This window comes from Lampetra planeri, chromosome 20 (assembly GCF_965212315.1).
Source record: "Lampetra planeri chromosome 20, kcLamPlan1.2.h2, whole genome shotgun sequence".
Classification (NCBI taxonomy): domain Eukaryota; kingdom Metazoa; phylum Chordata; class Hyperoartia; order Petromyzontiformes; family Petromyzontidae; genus Lampetra; species Lampetra planeri.
In genome coordinates this window covers 7,050,722-7,069,657 of record NC_136126.1, presented here as the reverse complement: position 1 = coordinate 7,069,657, position 18,936 = coordinate 7,050,722, and the positions used below count along the sequence as shown (strand labels likewise).

General features: G+C 46.5%; 1 protein-coding gene across 4 annotated transcripts in view; it reads left to right on the top strand.

The window, feature by feature from the left end:
- LOC144724367 (glycosyltransferase family 92 protein F13G3.3-like) overlaps positions 1-18,936 on the top strand; it is a 133,384-nt gene that overhangs the window by 33,016 nt on the left and 81,432 nt on the right. For 3 of the 4 annotated variants that reach the window (XM_078603439.1, XM_078603440.1, XM_078603442.1), the window contains exon 2: positions 12,930-13,016. The gene's annotated coding sequence lies outside the window, so the exon portion shown is untranslated. Of the gene's footprint in view, positions 1-12,929; positions 13,017-17,030; positions 18,027-18,936 lie in introns of those variants that run through there. The other variant, XR_013586470.1, reaches the window with a different exon arrangement.

Sequence of the window (18,936 nt, the reverse complement as noted above, 5' to 3'; positions counted from 1 at the left end):
GAATCCACATCCACTATCATAAAGCACTCGTGCGGGATACCCCAGAGCTCCGTGCTTGGAGCACTTTTGTTTGAAGTCTACACATCCCCCCATCGCGCCGACTTATTCATAGTTTTGGAATTAAATACCGCTCCTGTGCTGATGACATTCTATTGTACACGTCAATAAACCCCACTAATGCTCAAGGAATTATAAAATGTCTCCGAGTGCACCTTGCAGAACTGCTCCTGGTCGCATGATCTTTCGTTAAATGCAGCCACATCTGAAGGCCGTACTCATTGGGACCCGGCAATGGCTCTTGTCACCCTCTCTTTTCCTCAACATCGCCATTGCCGGCGCCATCATTCCCTTTATGGACTGCATACAATTCCTTGGTGTCACTCTGGATTCTTCCACCTCGCCTCTGGACATTTGCGTCAACCAAATCATCACAACTTGCAACTATCATCGCAAGGCTCTTCGTCACCCGCGTCCACTCATTGCCATCGATATTGCCAACACCCTCGCCTGCACTAGAGTCGGGTCTCGCCTCGACTGCTGCAAAGCCATTCTCTCCAAGTCATTATCAAGCAACATCCTCAAATTGCAATGGTTAAAGAACAACCTTCCTCGTGTTGGCCTTGGTGTCCACCGTCTACGACTCGACTCGGGCACCGCTCTCCGTACTCTTCATAGGCCCCCTTTTGTCAGCAGGACAAATGATCAAATCGCTTACCTTTGTCGGCATGCCTTCACCACCGGTCCCCCCCACAATACCTCGCCTCACTGCTCTCGCCTTGCACGGAAGCTCACGGTAGAAGCCTCCGCAGCGTCACTCAAAATCTCCTTCGGACGCTTAGGTCTCGAACTGTTACAGCCTCACGTCGGTTCTTTGCTGTCGCCCCCCTCGATGTGGTACTCTCTATCCCTTTGCACATCCACAACATCAAATGCACTCTGACTTTTAAGCAACATCTAAAGGCTGTTTGGTGACGATATCGAGCAGCCCTGAGCTTGGCTCCGCGCCTCTGAGTTGTTGACTTGCCTGCACAATCTGGCACGTTATAAATGTCATAATTATTATTAAACTGTAACAATGATGATTTCTTCTTTGCCCATGGACTCAGGGGCGGATTAAGGCACGGGGCTTTAGGGGCTGCAGCCCAGGGGCCTCCGCCAGCTGGAGCGGCCTCCAGAGATTAAGTGAAACGTTATTCATTTGTGAATGCTGAATTTTTATTTGTTGTTAGCCTTGTAAAAATTTATTGTTTTTTTCTTTAACTTTGTTTTCCTTTTGAAAATATTACTGGGAGCCTCACAGTACCTGTAGCCCAGGGGCCTACAACATCTTTATCCGGCCCTGCATAGACTTGAACTTCCTTTTGACACGTAAAACATGCTTTAAAATACACATGTGCTTCAGCAACCGTTGAAGCTTTCCCGTGCTTGCGTTGTTATTATACGATCTGTCATTTAAATGCTGCACTCTTACAATTCCAAAACACGGACGCTAAAAATAAAAAAAAAACGTGTAACATTCGTGTACGATGGCAGAAACAATATCCGGCGGAGTGGGCTAGATTTTTTTTTCCAGACATCCCTCATGCTTTACCCAAGCCAGCGCTGGCTCGTACCGCATTCAGGGTGTCGATTGCCCACTCATTCGCACCTATCTCCTCCTCGCTGCGCTGAGGCTGTGACACAGCCTGCATCCAGAGGTGTCGCTCTGCCCGATCGCTGACGGACACGTCAAACGGGCAGCGGTGATGGCGCCGCACGGCCGTGATTAATCCTCTCCCGCGTTCCCACAAAAGGGCCCTGGGTGTACTATGCGGTCCGTGCGCATATTTAAAATAATACGCACCGCCCTGCTGGTTAATTGTTGTTTATATTTCACCGTGTTACCGTCCCATTTGCCGGATGGCATTCCGTGTGATCCTGCCTCTCATGGAAATGGGGGATGATCGTGACCTGAAGAGCATCCCTCAGATTGCTGGACCCCTAGAATATCTGTGCACGTGGCAACCTGAGTTTGATTACTGTCCCCGGCACGCCCCAGCAGCAATTGATATCTGAATCGGTTCTGGGTTCTCCCTTTACCAACGCAATTGTACACCGCAGTGAAGTCAAAGTTAGATATGGGGATCCTTGGTGACCTCGAAGATTGCACGCAAGCGGTGCACGTGTGATTGCATGAAACCGAAGTGCTGCTTAATCCAGAAAAGAATTGGGTTCTGCTGGTTGGCACTCAGGCTCAGGCAAAAAAGATTTGTGGGAGAGATCAGGTGTGGCAGTCACAGACTTCAGGATTCGGTGCTCTACTCATCTAAAGAGCCTCGGCACCATACTCAACCAGAATGTTGTTTGATCACCACGTGCAAAATATAGTCGGGTCGAGCAATTTTCATGTCGGGGCTCTACGGCACATTTGACCACTTGAGTCGTGACACAGTCAACATGGTGGCGTGCAGCATAGTATTGACAAGGCTCGATTATTGCAACTCGGACATCTGTCAAAAACATTACCAAGCTGCAGCGTGTACAACATTCTCTGGCACGTGTCGTGACGGGTACTGCAAGATCAGACCATGTCTGTCCCGTGCTCGCTGAGCTGCACTGGCTTCAGGTTGCTGAACTAATACATTATAAAGTCACACTCATTACACACAAATGAAGCACACTCCCTTGCCGATCTCCTCAAGGAGTACAAACCATCACGTGAAGTCCGGTCATCCTCGCAGCGGCTTTTGGCTAGTCGGCGAACGAAGACGGTCGCTGCATCGCACGCAGATGCGCTTCTGCAACCGTCTGGAACGCTCTTCCTTACGATATTAGGAAGCCACTGGAGCTATGCACTTTTAAATCTACATTGATAACGAATTTCTTTACAACTGGTTTTTGTACTATGGGAACCTCATTTGCCAGTAAAAATATGGTAATTGGTTTTTTACCCTTCTATCTGGCAACAAAACTGACACCTTTTTACAAGGAGTCATGTTTGCATAGACCACAATACCTGCAGTCATAATGCAAACAAAAAGACATAACTCTGATAATGTATGCACTGTCCTTGAAATTGATTGTTGCCAGATAGAAGGGTAAAAAACTATTTATCATATTTTTACTGGCAAATGAGGTTCCCATAGTGTAGATGCTTGACCCGAGCTCTCATACTCTGATGGTGCATTGTCTTTGAGTTGTGCGCCTTTTGGCGTCATCTGGTCCAACACCATGTGAGACTAGGCTCTAAGGAAAGCTGTCTCGGGTGTGGACCAATCAATTTCAAGGACAGTGCATACATTATCAGAGTTATGTCTTTTTGTTTGCATTATGACTGCAGGTATTGTGGTCTATGCAAACATGACTCCTTGTAAAAATGTGTCAGTTTTGCTGCCAGATAGAAGGGTAAAAAACCAATTATCATATTTTTACTGGCAAATGAGGTTCCCATAGTGTAGATGCTTGCCCCGAGCTCTCATACTCTGATGGTGCATTGTCTTTGAGTTGTGCGCCTTTTGGCGTCATCTGGTCCAACACCATGTGAGACTAGGCTCTAAGGAAAGCTGTCTCGGGTGTGGACCAATCAATTTCAAGGACAGTGCATACATTATCAGAGTTATGTCTTTTTGTTTGCATTATGACTGCAGGTATTGTGGTCTATGCAAACATGACTCCTTGTAAAAATGTGTCAGTTTTGCTGCCAGATAGAAGGGTAAAAAAACAATTATCAACTGGTTTTTGTGTTTGGCACGGTTGGCTACGTACAGTGTGATAGAACTTCGGCATATATATACCAACGTAGAATCATAATACACTGCTGGGCGAATGCCAACTTACCCACACGTCGCGCTGGCCATGGGGGTTGTTGGGGCATACTTTACCTTGCTTGCAACTTGCATGAAGACGTTTTGAGGCAGTTGGAGGGGGGGGGACCGATTGAATCGAACTCGGGGCGCTTGATTATTCATAGTGCGGAATAAGAATAGGTTTTACCCTTTCTGGCAATAAAACAGGTGTTAAGATTTTCATACACCAAATAGAAACCTTTTGCAGGGAATCAAGTCGGCATTTACCACACGTGATTGTGTTAAACATGCAAACAAACATGCTCTGATAATATATGGCATTGTCTTCGAAACGGATTGGCCTACTCCAGAGACAGCCTTATCACGAGTACTGTGTGTGGTTAATGCGGACTTGATTCCTTGCAAAAGGCATCGATTTGGTGTTTGAACACCTCTTTTGTATCCAGAAAGGGCAAAAACCTATTCTTATTTTTGATACGTTGATACTGGCAAAAAAGGTCCTATGAGAATTCATAGTGCATTGCGCTAACCACTGCGCCATTGCTCTCCCCTGTGAACGTAGTACAGGGACTCCTCTACTTACAGACATTCGACTTACGAACGTTCAGAGATAAGAACAAACCTGTCCGTGTGTCCAGTTGCCTGTCCGGACCGAGAGTCGTAAGTTCAACCGCCGCGCGACAGACGGTGGCGGTTGTTCGGTGTCGCACAGCGTGGAGGTCATCGAGGAGGAACCAGGAGACTTGAGCAACCCAAAGGGTTCGACACCGAGCAGCTGGCTGAAGGTTTCCGCATGATTGAGAAGGCACTGGCTTTTTTTTTTGAGTCTCAGCACCCAAGCACTGAAAGGTTTACTAAGGTGTCGCAGCAGCTGTTCGCGATGCTATCGCCTGTTACAAGTTGATTTATGAAGAGAAGAAGAGAGCGACTGTGGAGACATCTCTTGGAACGTTTTTGAAGAGAGTAGAGAGGAAATACGAGCACCAAAGTTAATTAGCATCTACATCTGCAGAACATGAAGAACCAGTGTCATCTACATCTGCAGGAGATTACAGTAAAACATTAGATTGCGAGTAACTTGGTCTGCGAGTGTTTTGCAAGACGAGCACATTTTAAAAGTAAATATTAATTTGATAAACGAGCGAGGTCTTGCAATACGAGTAGTACGTGTATACGCTTTGTCTGCCGAGTGTCACGTGATCACAACTGATATACGAGTGAAGCTTTCGTGACTGCAGGGATTCATCTTCTTGGTTCTTTCGGTAAAGTCACGTAGAATGGAAATAATAAAATAAAAAAAATAAAACATAATAAAATAATTCTCACGACGTTTCGGCCACAACGCAAGCAGCCGTCCTCCTTCACCTGAGGACGGCTGCTTGCGTTGTGGCCGAAACGTCGTGAGAATTATTTTATTATGTTTTATTTTTTATTATTTCCATTCTACATGACTTTACCGAAAGAACCAAGAAGATATACGAGTGCTTTGGATTACAAGCACGTTTCTGGAACGAATTATGCTCGCAATCCAAGGTTTTACTCTATACAACTTTTAAAGCCATTCCCCGTGTTTAGTGTACACGCCGTGCAACATGTTTGGAATCGACAGGAGTAAAGTTGGACTTACAAACAAATCGACTTACGAACAGACCTGGAACCTAACTTGTTCGGAAGTAGAGGAGTCCCTGTCCTGTAATACCTCACTTTACGAAAGTTGATGCGTTCCTGGAGCTTTGTTCGCATGTTAAAACTTCGTTTACTGAATAATTTATAACATTACTACAATGAGGATGCGTTCCCAGCCTTCGTAACTTTATCATTTACACACTTTTTATTTAACTCACTCTGTTGTCGTTGTCGTATCCTCAAATCTTGTAACTCAATTCTAACCCAATTACCAATGTGGTATCGACTGCAAACTTGGTATACTTATGTCATACTGATGAAAATACTATATTCTATTCAAAAAAAATACAAAAAGTATATTTTTAAACATAATTTTTTATATGTTATGTTTCGGCTTGGGTCTCATTGTCCACGGTCAACTGACGTTGGCTGTAAATCACCTTGGTCCCTTACGTTATGGCAAGCCTCGGGACCACTTCCTGGAGTCGTGGAGTTCTGCTATTACTCGTACGGTACATTTCATTAAAGTGTGTTTAAAAAAAAGTATTTTAAAATATTACTTATTTTATACCGTAAACACTTCCATTCATCTTTGTAAACAAAGACAATTTATGTTGAAAATAATATATTTTATACTGTCCAGTGTTAAATTAAAAAAACTAACATAAATAAAAGAAACATTGCGATATGCAATGCTCAAGAATCCATATCTTATAACATATGCTTTCTTATTAATAAAATAGCATATAGGCATGTAATTATTTATTTATTCATTAAATCGCTGTATTCATTATTTTACAAAATTTTGAGCTTTCCATTTTAAAGTAATGGTAATAAAAGCAAAGGTCGTTATACCGAAACTTTATTGAATATACGAGGTGTTACTGCACTGAATAATATCCATGTATATTATATTATCAAATGCTAGAGTATATAACTTGTGAATTGCATTCGCTGGTGAAGTATTAGTTATGCTGTGGATGACATTGTTTTCTAAAGTCCAAGTTAGTTTAATATATATTTATTTAATACATTACGCATTGTTAGTATCCGCCGTTATGTTTATGGGGGAGAATTAATATCGATCGTAATGAATTGGACAATTAGTCACAATGTCCCACGGCATTGGGGGTGGGGGGGGAGGTGGTGACGCGTGGATGCACGGACACATAACGATGTCGACGAAGCGAGAAGCTAATTTCGTGAAATCTCGTATGATTGAGAGAGAGAAAACACAACAATCGAGCCGAAAGAGAGATGGTATTGATGTGCTTCCTAAATCGCGAGAGCGGACGCTATTAGTTGCAGGCTTAACCATAAAACCAGTCGGCTTGAAAGCGCGAAGCTCGAATTAATAGAGGCGGCTTTCAGAAAATTCGTATTTTCTCCTGCTAAGTGATGTCAGAGACGCATAAATGAAAATCCTCGGGTGCTGAGGATGCTTTCAGTTTGTTTGCCTTTTGAATTTGGTCTTGAAAATGTGACCCGGAGGTAAGTCTTGACGTGCATGTTTCCGACAGCACTGTGGTAGCCACTGGAGATATCCCCAAGTGGTTAGGGTCCCAGAAAAGACGAAAGCAAACACGTCTCCTGCTGGGAATCTGCAGGCAACCATCGGCTTTAGGGGATGAAACTGTCCGGTGGCTGATGAAGGCAACCAATGTGGGCTCGCGGCTGAAAATTGTCAATGCAAAGAACACTGCGGTGTGAGAAATGTGAACTACCTCGTCTGGTATACGGGAGGTCGTGAGTGTATTGCCTGCACTGATGCCTGCTGTAGATTTGGAGTGTGTGTGTGTTTCTCTCTTCGTGGTCCCGTGGATTTCTCTCCGGATTTTCCCTCCACATTGAAAAACACGCGTTTCGAGTATTTGGCTGCTGCACATGTCCACATGATGAGCCACTTGGTTGAACGATCATTTTTGATTGCCAGGTCGCTTCTGAAAAAGGGCTACAAATCTCAGTGGGCCTTACCTGGTTAAAAAAAAAAAGTAAAATTTTGCGTTTATATTTTGTACTATGTACATTTCATACCATTTACTAACAGGATGGAGAATTAATCATTTACCAACTAAATCAGGTGCGACTGCATATGTGCAACTTGTTATCAAATTCCGTTTTATTGTCATCACCATTTTTGCCTTCTAAAGGAGCAAAGTCAAACATCGGCGTTATGGATCGAGACGTTTTCGCCGTACCTCAAGAAATGGTCTCGGTGCTCCTGTATGGAAAACTTTTCTGTGAAAGATAAACAGCTTCACGTATTTCGTTTCTTTAAATATTGTTTTCTTCAATGTAATTTAGACGTTTAAAAAAAAAATGAAAATTACAAGTTATTATAAAGTCCTATCTGTATACCAGCACCCGACTAAATAATAACAATGATTAATAATGTACATCTGTCAATACACTGCTGGATGAAGGCCCTCCCAATGCCATGTCAGTGATGAGGGTTGTGTTACCATACTTCACCAACCTGGTCAGTGAGGGTGATGAAAGGTTGGGAGGAGGCCGAGATGTGGTGTTCGGATATTAATCGCGTGGATAGCAATTAAACTCGGGTCCCATGCGGATTCATAGCGCGTTGTACGAACCACTCACTGCATTATATAACCGCTAAATTTCTGAACCACTCTCAATACCCCCACTCAGATGCCCAACTCGGCGGCGGTGTGCCGTTGTGGCAAGTACTGCCATCTAGTGATATACAGATACCTTATGTTTGTGGTGGCTGGCCACAGATGAACTACTGCGTTGAAAAGGATAAAATTCGCTTTCCTTGTCCCGTGTATCACTTAAAGTGCATACAATTCACCGCATCCAACGACAGCGGGGATAGAAGAAAAATAGCAAAAATAATTTACATGACGTGTTTTTTTTGTTCGAAGCACACGTACTATACTCACTCCTGTATGTGATGAATGATAAATGTTGGTTCTGGGTGCCAGGTAAATGTGTAAAAGCATAAATAAACGGCCGCCTGCATCGACGCTATTTATTATCTCGGTACCAAACTGTGCGGGAAAGTTTCCCAGTGGTGCACTGGATAAATCAATTGTCCATAATAAAAGCGATAACATTGAAACGAGTAAACAGATTAGCACCCAGGGAAACTTTAAACATTTCCAGAAATCTTAGGCCGATGGTATATGTTGTCCCATATGTGCTGTTACAATTTACGGCACATAGGCTCTGCTCCGATGTTTAGTATTCTGCATCTGGCCTCTAAGCCGCTTTTTACGCTTGTTCAACTTTCGGCATTCTAACCGTTTTGGATCTGTCTCTTTATACATTCTGATAATCGTGTGATTTCATCCTGACAAGGCCAATCAGTGATTATGGATTTAGCGCAAGCTCTCGGGCGCAGAAGGTCGAAACAGACCGATGTTGGGGGGCGGATTGGTAGCTGGGCAGCTTGGGGGTGGTTGGGTGGGATGGTGGCTGGGCAGGTTGCTATATGAATGGTGGGTTGGTGGTGGGGTGAGTTAGTGGTGGGGTGAGTTGGTGGCTGGGTGGCTGAGTGGATTGGTGGCTGGGTGGTGGGGTGGGTTGGTGGCTGGGCAGGTTGGTATATGAATGGTGGGTTGGTGGTGCGGTGAGTTGGTGGCTGGGTGGATTGGTGGCTGGGTGGGTTGGTGGCTGGGTGGCTGGGTGGGTTGGTGGCTGGGCAGGTTGGTATATGAATGGGTTGGTGGCTGGGTGAGTTGGTGGCTGGGTGGTGGGGTGGGTTGATGGCTGGGTGAGTTGGTGGCTGGGTGGCGGGGTGGGTTGATGGCTGGGTGAGTTGGTGGCTGGGTGGCGGGGTGGGTTGGTGGCTGGATGATGGGGTGGCTCAGCGATCAGAGTACTGAGCTGGCTCGTCTTGAGGTCCTCAGTTCGAATTTTGGTTTCAAGACACCCGTGATTAAACTGGTTTCTCGATTATAGCGAGTTGATGGTCTTATAGCCTGATCACTCATTACTGGAGGAAAAACATAAACTAAAATTGTGATTACAGCATGTATATTTAATGTAGAGCTAAGGTGCATTTACTTGTCTCTCATATGCTGGTGTGTGATTGGCTGCGTATTCCCTTTCAAAGGTGTCATTCTCCACTGTTATCGGGGCAAGTTTGTAGGTGTCCCCCCCCCTCTCACGACACCGAGGCCTATCAATCATAATCGAAGTAGGGAAACGCTTGCATTTAAATTACTCAATTATTTGAAGTCAACGCGTTTGCTGGTATTGTTTTATATATCTATCTGAAATCACACTGGCGTGACTGTAGCTACTAATCCGATGCCATCGCACTTGATTTAAAACCCACTCTGCAATGCTTAATAGGAAAATGACGTATCGCTCGCAATCTAACGTTAATATACTACGCAGGAGCAGTAATCGTTGATTTCTCAACGTGGGTTTATAGAGGCCCACTGATCAACAAGTTTGATCAGTGGCCCCCGTGGGGCTTATATTTTAATTTACTTGGCATTTGTATCCCGGTCAAAAAAACCCCAGTAAGGAACGCAGTGATTTTCACAAATTAGACACCGACATGAAAGGCAAAGTTGTGTAGCCCTGACGTTGCTCTCGCACAACGCTGCTGGCGGAAAGGAGAAGCTCTAGAGAGGCCCTTTAACGTATTGTCATGTCGGTTACATCCTCATCAAGTATTTTCTGAGACCATATTACGGAACAAGACTGTGGATCGGAAGTTGGTATATGTTCTGGACGTGAAATGTGTATATATGTGTACAGTATATATATGTACGCACATAACGTTCTACATTGAAAACCAATTTATTGAAAACCGCCTTTTGTGTTTAGTTTGTTGGCGTTCCCCCGCACCTCCGATTAGCGCGGTTGGCTACGTACGGTGCGAAAGAAGTTCAATATACATACGTACTTAGAATCCCAATCCACCCCGGTTTTACTCCAACGGTGCTGTCGGCATCACGTGACAGGAGGCAGTGAAATGTTCGTTCAGAATTTTGTCAGAGCGGTGCGCGCACCACCACCTCGTGTCAGAGAAGGGCCCGCGAGAGGTGAAGAGGTGGCACGATGGGAACCACCTGTGTACGTGTTGGAGAGGTGGGTAGGGGGTGATGTTTGTCGCATGACACTAAAACCAACACGTGTCATTATAGAAATTGCTTGAATTTTGGCCAAATTGAGTGAAGAACCTGGTTTAAGATAATTGATCTCGGTTCGCGTGCGGTGGTCATTGGTGAATGGGGTCGAGCCGTCAATTACGCACACCGTGAGAAACCGGTTTTCACTCGATCGGTGCGGCCTGGGAACTCGCCAGTGCTGGCTGACTCGGTGTTCGTGATCACTTGGGCCACCTGGCCACCTCGCAACGCACACGGTAAATTGATGCCTGGCATCTTCTAAATTTCCCTCGGTGTCGATACATAACCGGTGGGGGGAGGGTAATTTGTTTTCCCCGTCTTCTACGCAATACATTAATACGTGTGCAGTGTGCGGAAGGACACGTCTTGAAAAAAAATACTTGATCGCTGGAACGGGAGGCAGAAGCATGCCAGGCACGCTGGAAATTTACATTCGCTGCGCAGAGAGCATGAATCACCCTACCGGCCAGCTTGCTGCTGCGGTAGCAGCAGCAGCAGCACTTGAAATATTTCTCATTTGCAATGCGGCGCAAAACGAAGAAACTATTTTGCACAGAATCAAGTGGCGCACGAATGTTGATATCACATTCTTTATATACCTTCGTCGTTACGGATAATAATTACATTTCTATTTATGTTTGGTCTCGTGAACATATCTTTTTAATACAAGATTCATAATTAACCAAGTCCATTAGCACACATTTAATATTCCGTCTCATCAGCTGCTCGTAAAGTGTAAGTAACTAACTGCTTTAAATCCATTATAAACGACCCGAATTTACTGCTTTAAAAATGATTGCAAATAATACAAACGGATAAATATGCGATATTGATTAAGGTATCGCTCCATTGTCTGCCCAAAATGACAAATGTTTTAGGCGAGCTGACACTCGCTCCCCTTTCCTGCGTGTATAATGAAGGGGTAATACTGGACCCGGCCTGGTCGATGGCATGTGTGGCCATTATTATGGCGTTGTGATCTTTACTGGTCCAGGCAGGCAGGTCCGGCGCTCCGTGCCGTGAATCAAAATTGTACGGCCATGCCTCCTTCTGGGCCTGCTTTTTTTTTTTAACCCTTCAAGATCCGCACAGCCGTCCAGGTCTCTCCGTGTCTTGCAACCCCCGTGCGCTGACGCTCCGCAGGCGTTAGATCACATCGATTGAGTTCGCTAGCGTTGCCCGGACACGGTTATTGTGCGACGAGCGGCAAAGTGGGGGTGTCGCTTGGCCCTTTTGTTTGTCAATCTTGAAGCCTGTTGACTCTTTCCAATGCGCAATGGTACAATAGACTTCCGCTAAATATGCGCAAATTGATTGTAAAGAAAAAGCCGCCACGTATTTGTTTCCGCTCCGTTGGTTTATAAAGTGTTGCACTAAGGGCACGGAGCTGTGTATACGCAGTAGCAAAAGATTGGTTTGAAATATCACTGGCTTACATGTGACTTCAACAGGGATCTCTATACAGGGCTGTAGGTTTAAAATAATTCGCACCCCAGCGTTAACGTGTACACGTTTAGCAGAGCTGGCAACGGCTAGAAAAAAGCCCCCATTATTTAATTGTACGTCTCTGGCTTGCTCGTGAGGGCACACAGTGGACACCATCTCACTTTCTCTCCAGGTCCTCATGAAGACAAAAGGTTTTTGAAATTGATGTCTGGCTATAAAATTGAGGTTAAAAAAGGTCAGCGGTAGGCTGTCGGGTCAGGGTTGGGCAAAAAATTCAATTTTTTCTTTAAATGCCAACCCGGTTTAATATTGGATGACAAAATCAATTAAGCGCCCTCAATGTTCACACACTTCATGTTTTCCAAACAACAAAAAATCACAACGCTTAACCATTCACTTCTCGTGAATTAAGTGTCCGATGTGTTCTTGTGTTGTGCCGCTTGTTGTTCGGAGTGATGTTCGGCGTGACGTCAGACTTTCTTAAGGGAATTCAACGTCAGACATTGTGCTGGACAACACGCCATACCATTTGAAGCATAGACACTACCAAGAGGACAGACACTGTGCGACTGTTCAGTCACTACTGCTGTTGTAAGTACAGCCCAAAAGTCAATAATTTAGGCAAGTCAAGAGTTCCGACCAGAGGTCGCAACCGGGTACCCGATACCCGTACCCTACCCGATACCCGGCTACCCGTACCCGGCCGGGTACGGGTAGCCGTTTGTGACCCTGGTGCGGCCGGGTACGGGTAGGCCGTGAGTCACTGGTGAGTAGCCGTTTGTCACTCATTTCGGGTAGGGTACGGGTACGGGTAGGGAACGGCTACCCATACCCGGCCGGGTACGGGTACCTATTTGCGACCCTGGTGCGGCCGGGTACGGGTACGGGTAAGGAATCAAAACCCGTTTGCGACCTCTGGCTCCGACACAGTGACCGATAGTGTGAGTGTGTTTCGTTACAGATGCGGGAGGGTCGTGGGTCCTCCGCTGGCCTGGACCACTTGGCACTGTGACTGAGCACCCGCCCTCAGAAAGGAGCCACATTTCCGGTGCGTAAATTGCGCCGGGCACAAGCATCGGTCGAGCAGCCCCTTGCTCCTGCCGACATGTTCTCTGCCGGTTGATGTTCTTGTGTGGAGGGCGTGCGCTTTATGACACGATGTTTCCACCGCACGTCGACGCAAGCTGCTGTTAAAGAACCCCGCGGCGCGCTGCTCCCAGCGCCTCCACGCAGCGCCTGCCCACTCGTTCCTCTTCCCTCCTCCCTGAGAATTGAGAACTTACGCGGTCGACCCGCGTTCAGGTCAATGCACAAGACGTACTCGCAAAAAGGCAACCCCATTTCCCCCCACCACCACATCCCCATGTTATTATCGGCCTGCGAGCTACGTACAGTGCTGGAGTGAAACACAACCGCTTGATTGGCCGTTTTTCTGCTATTTATTTGCACGAGCTCTGCACTTGTTGTGCTCGGCGTTCATACAAGCAGTGAGGAGGGCAATGCCCTGCAAAAAAAAGCAAACCATGGGCGGTGGATGGCAAAGCGTGGCTCGGTACATCCCCCAGACTCACGCGGTATTTTTACCTGGCAAGACTCGGGCCCCCCTGCACAGCAAAGGGCTGCCTGTGGTACATTGCATAACATCGTGTGATCCGTAAGTCAGGGGCTGCGTTTCCACAGCGCTGTTGTCAGCGAATCCAGCTCGCCTTGACCTATTATTCAGACGGCGCGAGTGCAGCTGATGGCTTTGAATCATTACACTGGCTGGAATCATTTATGGTTAACCAAAGTGTCCTGCGTTTGATTCACGCAGACTTTGGTTTCATGCTTGGGAGGCAGCTTGCGTGCTCGCAGCTTAGGGCCGGAATGGCGGGTCGCTATCTCTCGGCGCTTCCTGCGCGAGCGTGGCCCCCCCAGCGGGATTGGCCCGATTTCACGCGATGGCGGAACCATGCTGCAATTGCTCGTGAACTCTTGACCAACGCTCAACGCTGCCTCCGCCCTAATCCTCCCCTTCCTTACCACAACCGCCCCTATCCCCATCCATTATTACTGCACAGAACGTGAGTGGTGGCTGAATGGGTGTGTTTTTGTATCAAGTGGACCCTCACGTGAATCGCAAAATGCCGAGTTTGCCTGATTTTATGCTAAAACGGCCGTCATTCCACCAAAAAGTGACGGGGGCGATGGCCAATGAGAGCCACGTGATTCTGGTTCTACGAGTCGAATGCTTTTACGTTTTAAAACATTGTTTGTGACACATCTGTTGTGCGATCGCTCCCTACTTATGTAAACGCATTCGGAGTAACCCCCAGGCTCAAACTTAGCTCGTTTCTTTGTTGGGCCCCAAGGCAGAGTTTAAAATCTCCCCTGAATTTGGTGGGGCCGAGTTTCCCTTGAGGGACGCCCCAGCGTTGACTTCCCACCCCTTGGTGGTGCTGATTAAGCCGACCTCGGTGGGACGATGGCACGATGGCACTGACCGTTTTGAAATCCTGCGGCCTCACGGCAGCGAGTCTCCCGTATTTCTGGCCGAGCTGTATCAACACGACTGCAAGAGATATCAATCATCGGTAGATTTACTTTGATTCTTCTTCTTTTGCAATTTTATTTTTGAGCTTTAAGTTTTACAGTGTGATGTCAGTTAATCGTCGTCAGCCTCCACAGGACGAGTTATTTCCCAAGCTGTCGCCATCCGTCATGGTTCTGAGATTTAATTCATCCACCTGTGCGAGCTGATCGCTCCATCACCTTGATCAATGTCTCCCCCCTCCCCCACCATGCGATCCATTCCTTGAGACTGCCACTTCGTGCTTTTTCTTGACCATGAGTCATCAGTTGTATGTATATATGTTGAACTTCTTTCGCACCGTATGTAGCCATCCGTGCTAATGTGCTGTCCCCTGTGAACGCTGCCAATGCGCTTGCCCCTTCTCAACATTGGAAACAGGATAACAAACAATTTAGAGGCCAAAAAACGATGTGAGAAAGATGGATTTCGAAAAAGTCTTTCTTCAAAATAACGAGCATCGTTGGGTACTTTACCCATGCACATAGGTGATGAAAATCACCATACCAATGTGCCTAAAGGGAAATGTTTTTTTTAATCAGTGCACTTCACCTGCTGTGACGTACGGATCTGAAACAGGGAAATTCTTGAAGAAAATGGAATGAAAGCTGGAAAAGCGCACAAAGAAGCATAGGGGGAGACAGAAAGAGGAGCGCATGGATCGGATAACAAATGCAGAGCCGGTGTCTGTTAAGAAAAGTGAGTGGGCTTGGGCAGGACGCATCGCTGTGAGTGAACATGGCTGGCGATCAAGACGAACGGTGGAGTGGCAGACAGAGGAGCGAGCAGTGACCGCCATGGAGGCAGAGAGCGACGAGAGCAGTGAGGCGAATCGCGAGAGATGTTGATCCTGCAATGGAGGGTGCCACGGTGGCGAGATGTTAACTACCTTGCTGGGTATACATGAGGTCGTGGGTTCGATCCTGACCCTGACGCATGTGTGTTTGGAGTTTGCACGTTCTCCCCGTGGTCGTGTGGATTTTTCTCCGCGTCCTCCAGTTTTTCCCCTCCACATTTAGAAATGTGCGTCTAGAGTATTTGGCTGCTATAAATGTCCACGTGATAAGCCACTTCGTTGATGTTATCATTTCCGGCCAGGTCGCTTATGATAAAGAGTTACGTAGCTCAGTGGGCCTTAACTGATAACAAAAATGTAGTTAGTATGCATGTACGTATGTATGTATTGTTGAAGCCCTTTGGCACCATACATAGCCAACCATGCTAATGTTTACACCTTGGGAAGACCTTCATCCAACATTGCACAGATATGGCTGATGATGATAGGTGCCTCGTATAAAACAGGGGGGCACTGCAGTGCCTCTCTTTGCGGAATGCTTCATGGGAAAGTGATGACTCAAGATTTTGAAAACACGAATGGCGTTGGTGATTTCCTCTTTTTTGCTCTCAAGCCACATTGCCAGTTTATTGGGTTCAACGATTAGACTGCAGTCCATAAAAGTATAATTACATCCGAGCAGAGATTAAAATGTGTAATTTCTCATCTGCAGTAACCTAATTTCCTGTTAGCTCATGTAAAAAAAAATCGCTTGTGCACACATACCAAATCCTGCCAAAAAATAAATGTGTGTATAACTTTTTTTATGGAGTATGAGTGAAACCGCATCAGGGGGGAATTTTCTTCCCCTCTACTCTGTATTTTATAAACCATTGCGGACCCTTGCCAAGGAAGTGAATTTGCATGGCACCACAATGCTCTGGATAATTCTAGTTATGATTTTCAGAGTTCTGTGCATATATATATCAAAGGCTTGCAGATGTAAAGTAATTGGCTATAGTTTTTTTCTAGTGAGATGCCAATGGATAAGAGAGGAGAAGAGGTAACTGTGGACAACGCGGCTGCCAGTATTGGGCCTCGTGTGCAAGCGTCTGCACCTCCACACGGAGTGTACGAAATGACGCTTCGAACTGTCACGTAATTATTTACCCGCTTGTTATGCCAGCAGTTGAGGATTCCAAAACATTCATCATTTGTGCTTGGTTAACAGAAAATGTGTTTCTCGCAAAGGTAATATTTAATGATCAATTTGGCCATCGATAAGGGAAGTGCCCTCGGCAAAGCTTTGTCACATGCGCTACTTTAAAAATCAATGGGCGTGTTTTTTTTTTTGCGACGACACGCTATTTTTAGGGATCGACGGGGTCGCACAAGCAGTGCCCTCGGCAGCTAGTAGGAGCCGGTTTGCATATGTTACTGTGTTTATATGGTCCACAGACCGTATATTTTCGCACTGCCCGGGGTGTTCATTTGGAGGTGGTTGTACGTATCTGAAATTCACCAACTCTCAAAGCAATTGCATGGCAATGACTTACAACTGAATCCCTAATCGTTGTTCTTCATTAGCCGTACAATACAATGTTGTGCACATGGATTGAACACGTTATGGGGCCAGGTTCATATGCTCGTGGGAAAAAACAAAAGTTGCAAAACAGGAGGTAATTTCGGTGCACATTATATGCCCTTTTTGTCTGCAGGAGATGGTAGAAAACTGCCATTTAGCGATCGCAAGATGAGTCCCCCACGTGTCGTAAGCGATGGCGGTGAAGTACTCCACCCTGTAGTTCTGCGTTGCCGACCCGCGATCCACCGAAAATTATTTTTGAAGTCGATCGCTCGGCACGTGCGTGGCCTCACTGCTGCTGCGCGGACAACGTGGTGATGTTGTGATGCCCAGCTGGACGGAGACGTCGTCGGTGCCAGCGGACTTGAGCGTGACGCTTGTTCAGCATTCTACCAAGTCGAGCGAAAATCAATAAGCATTGCATTTCACGGCGTGACACGGACTGACCCGGCACCCGCTCCCCAAAACAAACACAATGTGCCTACTCAGATATTACAGATTGCATGTCGGGTTTCGGCCTCTTGTGGTCGAATGAGTCCTTTTATTGATATTCAACATTGAAACTTTCTGCTCTCTTTGTACAAGTCATAGGGAATTCTGATTAATCCAGAGTGGAGCATTGGGCTAACTTCAAGCAAGTTCAATCTGACGGCGCCGACACTGGCCACTGTTATTCTGAGTGAGTTTGCTCGGTTTAGTGTACACCACTCTTGATGTCATAAAATAATTCTTATCACGTAGTCTCAGTGCCTGCAACGTGATGCCCACAATGACCTTTTTTTAGCAAGGAACAGCAACACCGTTGGCTTGAATGTGTCGTAACAATAACCGTTCAAATTGTGGTTTGGGTTTTTTTTCATCGGAAGGAAATGTTTTGAACAGCATTTTACAGTAACATTTTAAAAACATGATTTTCAAAACTTCAACCCAGAGTGATAAACATTGCGAACGGATAATCTCCACTCTTAAACAAAATCCTCTTTAAGTTGACAATTAATTCTAAGTATAGTAAGTACTATACATTGAAGCTTCAGGCTTTGCTGCATAAGGGGCCATCCATTTAGTCCGTACGCAAAAAAATATGTCAACTTGACCCCCCCGCCCTCCCTGTACGCACGCGGACTTTTTACACCCCCCCCCCCACCTGCGTACGTACGCCTGACGCACCCCCCCCCCGAATCCTATAGAATGGCCGATATTTAATCCACGCAGAAACGAACAAGGATTAATAATATTAACGTGTTTTAAGCAAACAGATAGTCCACCTCCGGACCTTCTAACTCATTTGAAGGCCAATGTAGACAAATTATTATCGAGGCTTCACCCCCACACCCCCCGTTTCCTATGCGTACATTGTCAGTAGACCCCCCCATACGCAAGCGTACGCGTTTGGGTTAACCCCCCCCTCCCCCCTCCATAGGCCCCTAATTTGCAGGTACATTTGAAGGTGAGTAGGTAGTGCCATTATAATTAAAGAGTCATAATTATAGAGCGCATTGATTGTATCTTATATGGAAAGCCATCCTAAGCTGCTTCAGTAATGGTCAGATATTTATACTGTACACATTCTGTCACACACTGTACAAGTTGGAAGAGGGAACTACAATAATAATTTAGACAGAGTATTGTATGACTAATACTGGTAGGAACCTCCTGGTTACACTAGCCCACAGGGGATTATTGTGTCCGTCCGTCGTGCAGGGAGGGGCTGGGTGGGGAGGGAGGGGGGGGCTGGATGGGGAGGGGCTGGGTGGGTAGGGTGTGGAGGGGCTGGGTGGGGAGGGTGGGGAGGGGCTGGGTGGGGAGGGCGGGGCTGGGTGGGTGGGGAGGGCGGGGCTGGGTGGGTGGGGAGGGCGGGGCTGGGTGGGTGGGGAGGGCGGGGCTGGGTGGGTGGGGAGGGCGGGGCTGGGTGGGGAGGGGAGGGCGGGGCTGGGTGGGGAGGGGAGGGCGGGGCTGGGTGGGGAGGGGCTGGTCACCCCGTGGTGCCCTTATAAAACTCAACGTTTAACCTACTCACGCCGGCTTGTGCCCGCCCTCAC